Source organism: Dromaius novaehollandiae, chromosome 2 (assembly GCF_036370855.1).
Source record: "Dromaius novaehollandiae isolate bDroNov1 chromosome 2, bDroNov1.hap1, whole genome shotgun sequence".
NCBI lineage: Eukaryota > Metazoa > Chordata > Aves > Casuariiformes > Dromaiidae > Dromaius > Dromaius novaehollandiae.
Genome location: NC_088099.1, coordinates 40665310 through 40678458, shown reverse-complemented (window position 1 = coordinate 40678458; position 13149 = coordinate 40665310). Strand labels below are relative to the sequence as shown.

General features: G+C 40.5%; 1 long non-coding RNA gene across 1 annotated transcript; it reads left to right on the top strand.

Moving 5' to 3' along the window:
• Positions 1-1418: 1418 nt before the first annotated feature.
• On the top strand, positions 1419-12870 carry LOC112985965 (uncharacterized). The gene is made up of 3 exons (XR_003259872.2): positions 1419-1698; positions 2941-3062; positions 11841-12870. It is a non-coding gene; the product is annotated as an uncharacterized LOC112985965 (long non-coding RNA).
• Positions 12871-13149: the final 279 nt, after the last annotated feature.

Genomic DNA, 13149 nt, shown 5'->3' with positions numbered 1-13149 from the left:
AGCAGGTGCAAAGTGGCCTCTTACAATGGCAAAAGCAGTCTCGGATGTGCAAAGTCCAGGAGTTCAGTTCCAAAACGAGGACACAGCTGACATTTTAGATCCAGCAGACTCAGGGCACTTAGGCCTGCACAGGGAGAGGCTAATGCCATTGCTCCTGGTATGTTTAGCTAATTGTCTAACAACTGTTCTGCGCAAGAGCTACAAGATAAAAGGCCAGACTGACCCTCGGCAAGGCGGACACGGTTAGTAGTAAAACTTGTCGCTCCTCTGAAAGGCTGCTCACTATTGTGCTGGGGGAAAATTGTTCCTCAAACACGGAGCAAAGTCTCAGCCTAAGTTTACTGCGGTTTCACAGAGAAAAAAACCCCAAAACACGAAATAAAAACCCAAATAAGAAATAGCTGCAGACATGTGCCACAGTGGGAAACAGGGCTGTCCTGATTTATATAAACACTTGAGCTGAGCTGTAGATGTCCCAGCCTAAGCATATTAAAAAATGTAGCTAAAAGATACCCTTATAGTCGTCTGAGGGGCTACAGTGCTCAGGTCGAGTGCTTGGATTTCCTCGGCATTTGTCAAATCACGGCTGTGACCTTCAGCCATTCCCACTTTTCCCCTGTCACACCGCCGTATATACGTACCTAACACACACACACACGTATATAACGACACAAGCTGCCGCTGCGGACACGTCGGATGCGTGTGCGTGTCAGGTATGCGTGTGTGCACCCAGCAAACACATACGGCGAGTCGTCTGCAAGGACCTGCTGCCTCAGCCCCCACACACGCGCTCCCTGGGAAGCGACGTCTGGGCCCCACAGCTCACACACAGACCCCAGGGCGCAACCCCCCGTCCCAGAGCCCACACACACGCAGACCCCCAGCGCACAACAGCCTGTCCCAGGGCTCGCGGTCACCCCTCACACGCACACACTCGCGCGCACACACACACACACTCACACTCCCAAACCCCAGCGCAGGGCCCTCCCCCGCAATCACTCTCGCCCCCAGCACTGACAGGCTGGGAGGGCAGAGCACAAAAGGAGGAGGCAGGCGCAGCGCGGCGGAGTCCGCCCCGTCCGGCCCCCCTCCGCCCCCCGGTCCCACCCCTCCGCCCGCTCCCGCCCCGCTCCGCCCTCTCGGCGGGAGCGGCGCCCTCACAGGCGGCCGCTCAGGGGGGCCGGCCGCGCCGCCACCGCGCTTCAGCGAGCGCGGCGGCCGCGTGCTCCGCTGGCGGCTGCCGGCGGCCGTGGACGGAGCGGGGCGGGAGCGAGGGGCGCCGCCCGCGGGTCGCTGCCGCTCGGCCCTTCGCGGGCTCGGCCCGCGGGGCCCCGTTGGGGCGGGGGGAGGGGAGGGGAGGGGAGAGCAGCCGCCGAGCGCGAGGTGGGCTGCCGCCATTTGCCTCCGCGGGGCCGCTGCCGCCCGCCGCTCGCCGCAGCCCGGCCCGCCTCTGCCGTGGCTGCCCCGCGGGCGAGGGCAGCCCGCCCCGCGGGCAGGAGACCCCCAGGGGCACGGGGCTGGCGCCGGCGCCGGGCTGCTCTCCGCCAGGCCGCCGCAGGCCCCCTCGGCCTCGGTGGGTTTGGCGCTGCGCGGGCAGAGGCAACCCCGGACGGCGGGAAAACGACACCGCTGCCCCCCGACAAGACCTAGTAATGAGCTTTTCTAACGTTCATACGGTTTCAACGGCCCTTTAAGGAGGTACAAGTACTAGTGCTGCTCGGAGTGCCTTCTCTTCAGTTCCCTTGGCCTTTGAAACATCGAATTACACATTTAATATAAATGCTTTGCTTGTGCCTGGTACTCAGCAAATACGCTAATTAAAAGGCCAGTGGAGGCGGCGAACCTCAGGTGCCTCATCCAGGCAATGTGGAAAGCTCAGGAGATTCCCGACTGGAAAAGGCTGTTTGCAATTCGTTGGGTTTGAAGTTGCTGTTGCTTTATGGTCCCTTGCCACAGCCCTGTAAATTCTCCTGAAAGGCTTTCATTTTCTCCAGGGGACTTTGAATAAAACCCAGTGCCAGAGCTTTATTTCATAAGTATAGCTACAGTCTTACCTTAGTGTTCCTCCTTCTTACCCAGGTGTCATTATTGTGATTTTAAGTTAGAAGAGTTTTAAACTTTTTCAATATCAATAAACTCCAAATCTTAGTTTTTCAACATAATACAAGCAGAGTTTGTCCTGACAGTGAATTATTTCATGTTCCCCCGTGCTCACGTCTGAATATGTAGGGTTCTGTATGATGATAGTTATTTAAAAGGAATCTGCAATTTTAATGATTGCTAAATGTTTGTAATTGGAAGATGATTTTTCTGTATGTTGACTCTGTATTTTTCAAATATTGCCATTCAAAATTGACTTTTTATGGAATAAGCTCTGTTTTTTCCTGGACATTCTTGGCTGATGAAAAATTGAATGGCATGGTAAAGAAGTACTCTTTAAATATCTGTTCGTATCAGGCTGTATTAAAAGTAGATAGATATTGAATAGCTAAATGGATTTTCTGAAATGGTTCAAGTCCATTCATTGGTAAATTAGAAGTCTGTTTACATTAAAAAACTTGCCTTCTAGGCAGAAAGTTTAAAATTGTTATTTTTTATACAGGATGCAGTCAGTGTTTTATACATGATAGTGGTAGGTATTAATTAGGTATTGCAGAAAACTTGGGGACAGCTTTAAGTACAAATTTAGGAACCTAATTTGTTCAGTAGTAATAACGAATTTTATTCTGCGGGGAAAACTGTTGTTAAGTCTATGCTATTTTTTGTGGGATTACTGTTTCCACAGAATCATTCAACAGATAACATCATGTTAGTAGTTATTAATTTATTCATCTACTTTCTGCTGTGCTAGGAATACTGCCTTCAACTGTTAAAGAAGCAGCTGGCTTTTTTATACAAATAAACTGGGCTCTGAGACTGTCAATCTTCTTTGTTTGACAGAGAGGAGTTCCCGCCTGCACTGAAAGAATAGCTCAACATCTGTCATCCCATTCTCTACCATGGCCCAAAATCAGGAAGACTACAGCTGTCCTGTTCCTTTCAGATACTTCTGGGATAGAGAGGTAGGAGGACTGAGTATTTGGTCAGCGTGTTCATCATGCATTAAGCAAGCCTCTACAAGCCCTTGCATGTAATTGTATTGTTTTCCCACTGCTTGAATAGTAGAATTTGCAGTTTAAAAGGTCTTTGGAATGTCGATCCTACTATGTGTTTTTCTCTGTCTAATTAGTTTAGTCTGAACTTGCATTTGTTAATAGAACACATCTTAATTGAATTTAAAATGGTTAGCAATAATTTATACCTAGACATGTGGCACACAGGCATGTAAATTGCAGATTTATACGTGAGCATAAAGCAGAAAATATTTATTCTTACAGGCTGGGAGTTATACTACAACTGCTGAGTGCTGGATGAACATGAAAACAACGGATGTAAATTAGGTTATTCCTTGCAAGCACAGAAATGACATCTTTTAAAATATGTTTGTATGGAGCAGAGGAGAGGGAAGGAGAGGGAGAGGGAAGGAAAGGGATAGAAGAGGCTGGGAAGAATAGGTTACCACATAAAGGAAACATTTAACCACATAATCTCATAGGTTCATTGGTTTAATATCAGGCAAATTAGTCAAAAACAAAAAGTAGAATAGAAATTCAAGTTATTTATTGAATGAATAATATTGTTTTTTGCAGACGTCTTTCTAACCTGCAATTTAAACTTCACAATCCAAAGATTTGAAGAAAGCATCGTGAAGTGCAAAATGCTCAGAGGGGTTTAGACATTGTGAAACCCAACTCTGATGTCCAGGGTAATCCACAGTCTGAAGTTGGGCCTTCAGGCTGTCTGTCACACATATGGTGAGAGTTAGATTGTGGTTACATGGTGATTTCGAGTTGGCTTGTATCCATGCTGCTGCAGAAAGAACAGCTCAGCAGCTCATTTACACTGTTACCTCCTACTTAGATTTTAAGAGTACTACTTTCAATTTATCTGCTGATCTTAGACACAGGGGAATGACAGTGGAAAAGAGGTACTTTCTCAGTAAAGCAGGTCTTGATCCACTTAGGGTTTTTTAAGTAAAAATAAATGCATTAATTTTTTCTGCAGAAGTGCCAGTCTAATCCCAAGGAATTTACTGTTAGTAAATGCTGGAACAGTGAGACACTACTGCACCACAACTACATGCTGTATCAGACCATATTTATGGAAGACTTCAGTGTGGCACCTCAAATTGCAAAAAATGATCTCCAAGCTTGCGTAAAAAAAACATAAAAACTTGTTATTGGCGCATACTATTTACAGATAGAAAGATGGGCTTGGGTCCACAGCCACTGTCACAGCATTCAGTAAAAAGCCAAAAATAGGAAAGTCTCCTGCCCTGAAAAAAACGATCATGAATGGTGAGCTCCTTCTTTCCTTCTAGTCTGTCTGGATCAGGAAAAGAAACAAATTCCTTCCGTTTCTTCTGTTTCTTTCTACCTACCTACCAAATTTGTTCTTGTCCCACATGAAGTGATGTACTCATTTTCATCTAGGCCTGCAGTCCTTTGGAGACAGTAATTGATTTGGTGCCTCCCCAAGTACATAGTTCGGATTCTCTGCTCTCTCCATAATGTTGAACTCTAATTTCCAGAGCGTGGGTGAAGTTAATAGTCAAAAGGGCAGTAGCTTACAGGAAGGAAGGGGACTTGCTGGACTGTCAGAAAATGGAACATCTGTCTGTTCATGTCTGCCAGGTAAAGCAGCCTGTGACTGAATTTGTTGTTGGCCTTCTCTCATTCCTCAGAAAAGACCTGTTAGCTGTCTTACTTCTAAAATAAAGTCAATCAACACTATGCCTAGCGATTTATCCTGGTAAGCTTTTTCCCAGTTCATCATGTATAGAAATTTCCATAGGCTATGTAAAGTCAGGCAAACAAACCACTCAGCATGGCCTTCTTTTGAGAGGTTACCAATGAAGTATTTTGCATTTTTCTTCTAGCTAATGAATTTGTGGGGTGCAGTCATTTTAAGCTTTTTTGTGAAACAGTGCAGAGTAGAATTTTGTTTTGTTATGTGCCTTTTTAATGAGAGCTGAGAATCTTGCATGATCATTTTGCTCTGGGATCGGGAGAAACACCAAATACTGTGCTACTCACTATAGCATTGCAAGTGTTAGCAACATTGTAATACCATGGGAGTATTAAGTCTGAATACCACCACAAAGTCTTTCTGAGGAGACAGATCCTGAAAGTTAATAAGCTTAGGAAGCGTTTAATGAGTATATAGACACTGAAGCAACTCAGCATTTGTCTTTGTCTTATGAAAAGGAATCACACTTAAATACCTCATTAATTATAACATGTAATTTGAGCTTTTGATTGGCAGCCTTCAAAGGTATGTTTTTCATGATTTGTTAAATTATGTGAAATAGAGACAAATTCACAGCCTTTAATGGCCTGACCAAGATTATAACTTTGGCAGACAGCTTCCAGGGAAACTGCTCTTACTGTTGAAGTAAGGAGCAAAACTCCTACTGATTACATCAGTATCCTTTAAGACAATATGCAGATTTGCATCATGACAATCTAAAAATTACAAGAATTAATGTAACAAAACAAACAGAGCTGTTAACGTAGTTACCCTCATCTATATGCTGGTAAGCAACATTAAAACTCCTGATACTCAGACAGTTGTTTCACATCAATGCCCAGTTTGGATCACAGAGTACATGCACTGGCTTCTGAGACTCTTTAGCATCTGTATCATCTCATAGCTGGACAACCAAACTCCCAAGGCTATTTGAGACTCTAGCATCTGTTTCATCTCATATACCTGGACAAACAGCCTACAGAGGCTGGTCAGAGTTCAGGCTGACTCTCTTAAGCCCAGCCATTGCTCCCCCAAGCAATTTCACTGCTTGGGTGAGCTCTGTCTCAGGTGAGAGAGTTGTGACTGTACCTGAGTTTTAGACAGTATTTGTTCTTTTCACGCCACAGATTTACCTAATGGCTAAACTGTGGTCTGAAAAGAGTGAAAATATATCTCTTATAGAAAAATGGAACTTTGAGTCCAAAGATTAATTGTTGCTCTGGACCTTTTAATGAAAAGAAGTTAGTTGAATGGCAACTGTATTAATCCTGAACTTTACAAAAAAACATTTAGATGTGAAATAGTGAACAGGCAGGGACCACCTTTAAGGGCATGTGGTTGTGCAGGTCACCAGAATGCAAGGTCACCATTCACACAATGTGAGAATGTTGCAGTGTCATGACTGCACTGCTGATGCAGCTCCTTATCAGCTCCTTGCTTGGAGCTTTTATGGCTGATATGACAAACCATAAATAATGGAGGGTCAAACTGAGCAATGTTGTTCACTTTGACCTTCTAATACTTCTGGCTTATTAGATCAGTCAGTAGAGTTTCAACAAGCTGCTAAGAAGCAGAGTACAGTGACTATAGCTGCCAGATCTTTCCCTAGTCACAGACTGGCACTCTGTGTAGATATCAAATGTAAAATTTGTACGTTACTTAAAACAAAACCAGGTTACAATGTGGGGTAAAAATCACCAAGTAACCAAATCTAAAACATGAGCAGGTATGAAGAGGAACTATCACAAAAATAAGGCTCACAGCTTTCAGGATGAATCATTTTGTCTTTGATTGTCAAAGGCATACGAGTAATAATGTAAAAGAATAAGGCAGTAATTATAAGGAGAACAATCAGAATTAGACTAGGAATAAATATTCTGTTCCTCTCCCCACCTCATACTGAAGTTATGATAGTTCAGTCATTTCCATTCTAAGGCTCTATTTTCATGCTTTTTATACCATTGTGAAGTATCAACTATTAACCTGAAATTTTTCATGCCAGTGATTTTCCAAAACCTTAAAATTTTCAAAAAGTTTAAAGAAAAAATGGTTCTGAATTCACCATCCCATCAATTCCAAAATGAAGGTTAGGAACAAGCATCTTTTAGCTAATTTTAAGAAGAATTTTACATTTCTTTTCAGTAGCTCTAAAGGCACTTAAAAAAAAAGAGGGAGAGGTAGGAGCAGAAGGGCTATACTAGAATAAGAAAGCTACTACTAGCATACAATCCATTTAGGATTTGCCTCAAGGTTTCATAGCCACAAAGCAAAGGCCATAAAATCTACTGGCAAGATGTTATGTGCACTCCTTTTGTGGGTTCATACGGAGCTCAGTAACTACTCTTGCTGCCCATATGTTACCTAGACTTGTAGAAAGTGGTGCTGTGAGTCCCAAGATTCTAGCCATGCCAGAGAGCCACCCAGAGAAACAGCGGTTCTACAGAGCAGAAGTCCTGTTTAGTCAGAATGTTAAAAAAAGGAAGGTTAAAAAACTCTATACTAAAAATCTGCACTCAAAAAACTTTTAAGGCTGCGCCATCAACTGAGAAATTAGAAAATGGCAAAATTAAGCTCTCCTTGGCAGCCTTAATTATCCTCCTTTATGTTATGAATATGATTGTGAAGTACACGATCACTGTTTTGTTTCTACAGCATTCCCACTCTATTCAGGGCGCAAGGGTTTCTCAGGGAGTGCCCAAGGTGGCTTAACATGAGAGGCTATTATCTGCTGGGATATCGTGAAAAAGTGATACGCTGTTATAAATCGAACTGGGATAGGGAGAAAGAGAAAGCAAGATCTATTGGTGAAAAGTTAAGTGCTACTGTAGATAAAAGGATTCTCCTAGAATCATAATGCTAGAGTTGAGCTCTTGTCTATCCTGATTTTATCCCTGCTGTAGTCTGGGGTTCCTTACGTGATTCAAACAAATGTTTCATAGGTGGCCACTTGCTATGTCTTCCTTTATTTTCTGAGTGCACAACTTGAGATATTCAGGACTGTTTCACGGAAGTGCTGAGTATTCACAGATGCTGCTGAAATCAGTGTGAAATGTGCTTTAAATGTATTAAGTACCATAAAAATGCTAAGCATCTTGGAAAATCTGGCTCTAAGCACATCATATTGAGGACCCAACATTACTGGACATTTTCATCAATCTTGGCCATAACGGCTCAGCACTTCAGTTCCCAATCTGTAAAGTGGGTCTAATGGTACAGTCTCACTTCCCAAGTTTAAAGATAAATTAATTAGTATTTGGGAAGCACTCAGAAACCTAGCGGAGAATGCTATAGAAACACCCATAAAGATATTAATAATTCAGTATTCTGTGCAGGGTTTGAATGATGTGCTGTAAGGAAGGCATGGAGCCACATATTGAGTGATAAGAATAAAAAGAATATTGAACAGCTGCTCACTCAGGGCGCATCGTCCATCCTATGTGCTGAATGATGTATGTGTCTGTAGTTAAAGACTTATTATCATGCATATGTGCAACAAGCTCAAATTAAAGTTGCAAAGGCAAGCTTAATTCTGATTGTTCTTTAGAGGGCTTGAATTTGCAACATGAAAATACTTTAAACACAAATACTTTGTGTGATCATCTCTATATTTTCATGTTTTCTTCTTGAAGAAGCAAAAGGTTTTCTGTGTCAGTGAACACAGTGACCGATTACATAATGCAGTCATGTGGCCCAGTTCACTCTGGAACAAATGTATTGATTTCCAGGGAACTTACACCAGGAATGAATTTGGCTCAGATCGTCTTCTTTGTCTCATTGCAGAGTTTCATAGTGGCTGCTGGGTAGAAGTGAGATATTAAGCATGTTCCAGGAACACAATAACAGACTTGTCTTTTGGCTTTACTTTGTATTAGGTTTTTTAGTGGTTAATGCAACATTTGGAGAATCACATAAACTTCCATCCCAGAAAGGAAGTTATTGCCAAAGCAAAAATTCCTATATTTACATATAAATATCCCCATTCAGCACGACTGAATACCTTTTTCATTTATAATGAAAAGCCAACAGCCACAACAATCAAATTCTAAGACACAGATGTTAGATTAAACTGACTGTACATATCTTTGGATGCAAAACGAATCTTTCAGAAATTCTACCTGATCCAAATGAATAATCCTTACTAAACCTATTCTGAACCATGAACAGATTCCTAGATATGATTACTTGATCCCAGGCAAATAATTTATAAGATCTTTACAGTAAATATTAAGACAGCTGCCTCCTCCTGTGCCATGCAAGAATGTAAGTCTATTTTTAGTACGTCATCTATCTTTAGGTCAAAGACCAATAGCTTGGATTTTCATAGTGACCTAGAGCAGTCAATGAACATAGCGGTCTTCTATTAAGCACAATCTGGTCATTTCAAACATATCAACTATTTGACACTTGAAGTGTTAGAAAGAAGAAGAATTATATTGTAAAATTATGTTTGACTGGTCATTTGAGTACAATTAAAAATATCTCTTTCTCCCTTTTCTTCAGTGTACTTTAGCCCAGATTTCATAACAAATAAGATGAGTTCCAAAGTAGATCTAGCCCTTTCCCTCACTAGATTTTCTTGTTATGCTACTTTAAAACTCATATCAGAGAAACCTATACTTAAGTTGATCTCTAGTCAGGAGAGAATTTAAATATTAAATTGTATAGATTTAAGCAAACCTTTAATTTTATTTACATACTTAAATGCTTTCCTGAATATGGATACTTTTATGAGGAGAATGCCTCATTATTTATTTACATAACTCTTCCTTTTACCTTTTCTTCTTTTTTTCAGAAACATAACTTATTATCTACTCCTGGATTAAAAGCATTCTAAACCATATAAACTGCGAGAAATAGCTATCTTGTTGATTTTCAGAAGGTCTACAATACTCCATCTAATGTATTCAATGAATTATTTATCTCTTAAAGAGATACAATAAATCTTTACCTACTGTATTTGATGATTTTCATAGTAGGAATAATAAGTAACATGATTTGAGAGGGATTGGAACCAGGTACTGGGGGGGGGGGGGGAAGGGAGGTCAATTTAAACTATTTACTAAACACGTTAGAAGAGAATGCATCTGTAAACAGGCTGGACATTGTTAGTCACTTAAAATTTTTAAGTGAAGAAAAAGCATATATATTTCCATTGAAATAAAAGTGGAAGAATGTCTTAAATACATATATTTTGAAGGAGCAGCTTAGGTGCAAAAGCACAATAATGATGTTCAGTACCATTGTTCTCTGTTACCTTGGAGTGAATCCAAAGTAATTCCATTGATTTCAGTGGACTTTCATTGGGCTGACTGAGAATAGAATCTGACTCCATGTTATTTGGGGGGGGGGAGGAGTGACAAGAATATAAATAACCCAAGATAAGTATTTGAAACACAAACACCCTGCAAGATGGTTTCCGTCTTCTAATACTGATCCTATACCATATTAGAAAAGTTCCAAATGGATCCTCTACCATCTGAAGTTTTTGAATATATATATTTTTAAACTTTAAATGGTAGAGGGTCCATTTGGAATTTTTTCCTTTTCTTGATGCTGTTGTGTTTTGTTACTACGTCATGCCTGAAGCATCAGAGGATCTCAAGAATACCTCAGAAGTATTATGTCTCACAACAGACCTATGATCAGGCAAAGGTTTTAGGTTAGTCTAGTTTTTCTTGACAATTACTGAGGAGATTTGGGGAGTTCTCTGTGACACTGCTGTGTGTCTGTGTAGTGAACAGGGCTGAATAAACAGTTAAGAGCATGAACACTCAGCCTTATTATATCACTATTTTCCAAGCCGTGCAAAGGAATCTTGCAGAACATTTATATGTAACAGGTGTTTCAGGGTTTTACAATTTCATCTCTTCTTTTCTGCATTCTCATTTTCCCACATAGACACTGTCATTTTCTGAGCATTAACTTTTTTTGATGGGATGGAGACTCCAATTCAAGGGGGCTTCAGCTTGTCTTATAATACCTTCCTCCTCTTGCCTGCTTCTGCATGAAGGTATATTTTGCATGGATTACCTGCAACCAGATCTTGCTCTAGGTAGAATCAGCAGTAAAACACAAAGCAATACCCAGCTCTCTATGTATTTGTGTATCTGTATGTATCATCCCTTCACATCTGAAGCTTCAGGGATATGCTCAAACCTGCAATCTTTAAATCCCCTTGAGCTCCAGTTCTCCTAGATGGCTGATGCTATATAAATGCATATTATCAATATTTTCGTCATCAAAATACCTGATCTTCAGAATATGCTGTTAAACAGCAAACAGACTGACTTAAGTAATTTCAGCTTATACACTTTCCTACTTAAATATATCTTCTGTAAAAAGCTATTTCAAACATATGTTTGCAAAAATGACTTAGTAATTTGCATCTGTTGACTGGATTGCAGATTCTGTTTTCATTTTCAGGAATAGTTTGCCTTAATATTTCTGTTAGTCAATGACATTTGACTGCCAATAAGACACAGTGCTAGCATACCAAAGTAGATGAATTCTTGTTTCATTATTTTTCTTTAAAGCAATGTCATCTTTCTCCCCTCTTTTGCTTTAGAGTTTTGTGTAACTTCCTAGTTAATGCTTGTACTGAAAAGCTCTAAAAAGCTTTTCTCTAACAGCACAAATGAACTCAGCATAAATGTAATTCTAAACTTTGGCTGACATCATAAATGAAAAGCTTTATGTTCTAATCATGCACTTCTTAGGTTCATTATGTGCATAAAAGTAAAGCTAATAATAGCATTAACATGGCAAAACAAGTACCACATCTATCTATTGGCAATTTCCCTAAGATATAACTAAATATATGCTGATGCTATGAAACCAACTTATTTCAGGACGGAATTTGATCTCACCAGATGCAGGTATACACATTTTGGTGACTGGAAGTAGATATTGCACCTCTTTTACCAGTCATGTTGGGAAGGGGTAGTTCCCCATCATTGAGATCTCTGGCTGAGTTGTTGTTTGTTTTGCTGCAGGAATCTTCTGGATGCAAATGTTTCCCACCAGTTCCCTCAGTCTGGAGTACAGAATTGCTGGCTATTGAGACCGCATGTCTGTATATAGATCACTACAAGCCAGCAGAGCGGAGGAGGATCCCTGCACCTCCCTTCTATCCTAACCACAAAGAGAGAAAGAAGCTCCCATTCAGCTTCACGCTACCACCAGTGGCTGGCTGCTCTGGCTACTCAGCCCAGCTTATCTACAGATAACACAGAAAGGAAGGATGGGGTAAAGGGTCAGTGTAAACTGTCACTTGCCTCCCTATGATCAGTAGACAATTTCTTTACAGGAAGGTCTTAGGAAGGATTTGGAAGAAGATTGGGCAAAATAAATTAGGGATTTTGATAACCTCATCCAAAACAATTGGAAAACGTAGGCAAAATCAAACATCACAAAATCTATCCCCAAAGAAGCCTTATCTCTGTTACAAGAAACATGTTGTCATAGCCTTACAGCTATTGCATCCAGCACTTATAGTAGGTCCTTAGATTTGTCATGGGATATAGAATGTATTTTCAATTAAAAAAAGGAAGTGAAAAAGCCCTTTCTTTTTTAAAAATAGCTTATTCAGATGACAGACAGCTTAACTGTGAGTTTATTCCCTTTATTAAACTGAAGTTTACAAGAATCATGCTGAAATAAACCTTCCAAGGTTTCTTGCTCTGTGTGTGCTCTTTTGGCTCAATTCCTCTCCATCTTGGTTTGTCAAATATGGTATAGGCTAGGGACCAGGAAGCTTACTTTGTTCAATATAAAGGAAATCTAACAGCATTAATCTGCCCTAGTTTTCTAGCCAACAGTGTGTTCTCATGGTACCAAGGAAATGTTTTCCAACTTAACATCAGGTGATTGAACTTCGCAGTATCTGTTAAATCAGCCTTCAAGCTTCATGCTGTTCTTTTTTAAATAAAAACGTCTACATATTTATTCCTGGCTTTACTGTACTGTGAAGAGCTGTTAAATTTCCAATAAAATGTTTATTTAATAATAATTAAAAGAAACTCATTCTAAGCTTCACATTATTTTTTCACTTAGACTGAATTAAGTTCTTTGATATTGGAGGGGTACCTGAGATTTGGCTATCACTAAATAGTGTCTACACATCAGCATTGCTACAAGAATGTTGTATCCCATTAAGATATTAACTTTTTTAAAGGGATGATGGAAAATTGGAGCAGGTTCAGAAGAAATCTGAAGGCATGATTGGAGGCTTGGAAAGCATTCCTTATGGTAACAGCCTGAAGGAACTTAATCTACCTAGTTTATTTAAAAGGTAAAGAAGCA